Below are 2,806 nucleotides of genomic sequence, written 5' to 3' on the forward strand. Positions count from 1 at the left end.
TATATTAAAAAAAAAATGAGGAGTGGGTTGTGTTCAACTTTGTAACTGCAGCATCTATCATAGTATCTAGCCCACAGTAGGTACACAAAATATACATGAATTAATAAAAACCTGGGCTTATAAGAAATGTGCTTCTAGTATCCTGCCATGTGGCAGTCACCTGTTGTGAATGAGAATACTTAAGCTCAGTATAGGCCTATATACTGAGCCTGTATCCTAACCCCAACTTGACAGGAGTCAGGATACCTGGGAGATCAGGTAATTTCCACTATAATAAAAAGGACTATGTTCAACTTGTCATAATTGTTTAAACACGTCTTGGATGAAACAGCTTTTGAATGGGCTGAATGCAGGTCCCTCTGCTGGTGTTAGATCTTGTAGGTCATTGATTCTTGAAACCTGAGTGCTGAGGTCCTGTGGGTGGATCATGGACTCCATCCCCTTGAGTCATGGGACACTGCGTGGACTGTGATAAATGGGTGCTCCTTCATCTTGGAAGTGTCTGACATCAGGTATTTCAGATAGCCCCCCGCCATTTCTCCTCAGCAGAAGGCTTCCTATTGATCCTGATGAGGATTCCTCAAAGTGGTGGAAAAGGGAAGGTAGTTTACATAGTATTCCCAAACCAACAAGCCAAAGACGGAAATATTGAGACACTCGACTTAGTTTTATTTTAATGTTCTCTCTCCAATAGTCTTACTTTGTTGTTAACTGAAGTCCAAAGATCAAATGAGCCTCCCTGAGACAGCAGAATAAGCTCTCTTATGAGAGGATTGGGGGAGGGAAAAACGATCTGTTTGAAGACCTGGGTACTAGAAAATGAGCTAAACTTGGAAGTAAAGCAAAAAGATTACTGCTGGTCCCTTCAGAGTTGTACTTAGAGCCTTGGCCAGCTTGGCTCAGTGGTTGAGTGTTGACCCAGGCACCGAGAGGTCACAGGTTGGATTCCAGGTCTGGGCACATGCCCTGGTTGGGGGTTCGATCCCCATTAGGGGGCATGCAGGATGCAGCTGATCGATGTTTCTCACATTGATGATTCCCCCTTCCTGTCTCTAAAATTGGAGAGGACAAAGGGAGGATAGCCCCAGGAAGCTGACTTTCTTATTTTTTCTTTCCTCCACCAGGGGTTAAACATTTGTCTAACACAGTGGTCGGCAAACTCATTAGTCAACAGAGCGGTAAACCGTGGCTCACGAGCCGCATGTGGCTCGTGAGCTGCCGTTTGCGACCACTGGTCTAACATATCAGTTCTCAGCCGACTGGCTGGCTGCATTTGTGCAGTAATCACACACAGGCTCGTAGCTCTTCCACAGTCCCAGTGAAACCCGCCCTTCTGGGCCAGAGCCTCATCTTGATACATCTTGATACGCTAACGTGCACACTTCAGGATGCCCATCACCAAGCCCAGAATTCGTGCCAGGCGGCAGGATACCAACTTATTTCAAGGCCTTAGATTATGAAACCACCTGCTGGCACTCATGTCTATGTTATGACACAACTTTTTTGTGCCACAAGTCCAGTTCTGTGGCCTGACTACGGCCTCCAAACCAAAAGTTATTTGGAGAGAGAGCGAAGGAAAAACTAAACAGGAAACAAGTAAGCCCACAGTCATCACCTAATGCAACTGCACAGAAAAGTTGAAAATATTTTAAGTGTTTTCTAAATGTTTGTAGATATCAAAGAGCCAAACCATCTGGATGAAGCATTCCATTTGTCTTATTTTTTGGTAGGGGCATTAATTTTGAACTGGAAAAAGCTCATCCCTGCCCAAGTTAACATACTTTGCACTTAACGCCTCATTCAGAACTCCCAAGCACATTAAGTTCTAATTAGTAATAAAACTTAGAAGTGCGTAGCTATTAATATTTGTCTTTTAAACATTTGTCCACGAGGCTTGAAAAGGAAATAAATCCCTCCATATCCTCTGGCACTCACAAGTCCTGCTGAGATACTATTCTATTGTAGCTCCTCTGCTGCCCCTCCCACTCCCCTTTCACGCCTTTTTATATTAACCCAGCTCCTTGAGCCCTTTGATCTGGTTCTCCGGTGGTCCGCCTACCCCCACTGCTCATCTGACCGCACCCTCCTCCCTTCTGTAGTACCTATTATGTCCTTTGCAAGGTATCTTTCTCCTCCAACTAAGTATTAGCACTGAGTAATTACCAGGAGAGCTCACTAGGACTCGCTAGGACTCAAGAGAACTTTTCAACGAAGTCACTTGATATAGTGACTGGAGATGAGAGACTACGATTCTGAATAAGGAGAAGACATCCAGGATGTGTAGGGCCAGTCTCTGAAGACTCAGGAGTCAGCTGTAAGGTCCCGTGATAGGACTGACAAATGAGATCATCCCCCATCTAGGAGGATGAGGGGGACAGGCGGGTGGCAGCTACTGCTGTGTCATTCCAGCCTGTTGCCAAATAGGAAGGCAGGCCAGTATTTTCAGATTACTGCATGTTTTTCAAGAGAAGTTAGGACCCAAATGTTTCTGAGAAATATGGTTGTTATATGATTGCAAGGATTTTAAGTTGTTTTAGTTTGTTAACATATGGGGTGAATTACATAGCCAAGAGCAGATATAGTGGGCTGCCACCTTGCAACCTCTGGTCTAGAGAACCCTTGGGGCAGTTGAGTCCTATTTATTAGGACTTTCATTATGCTCAGAAGCCTCTGCAATGTCTACCTGTCTCTCTTTCAGTGAATTTGATTTTTAAGGAACCTCAAAACCAGAGATTCACCTGCTAAGAGAGTCTCTGGTTTTAGGAAGCTGGCCTGACCTGGGGTGACCATGGATTGGAGTATAACA

The sequence above is a fragment of the Plecotus auritus genome (genome assembly GCF_963455305.1).
Source record: "Plecotus auritus genome assembly, chromosome: 9".
Taxonomy (NCBI): Eukaryota; Metazoa; Chordata; class Mammalia; order Chiroptera; family Vespertilionidae; genus Plecotus; species Plecotus auritus.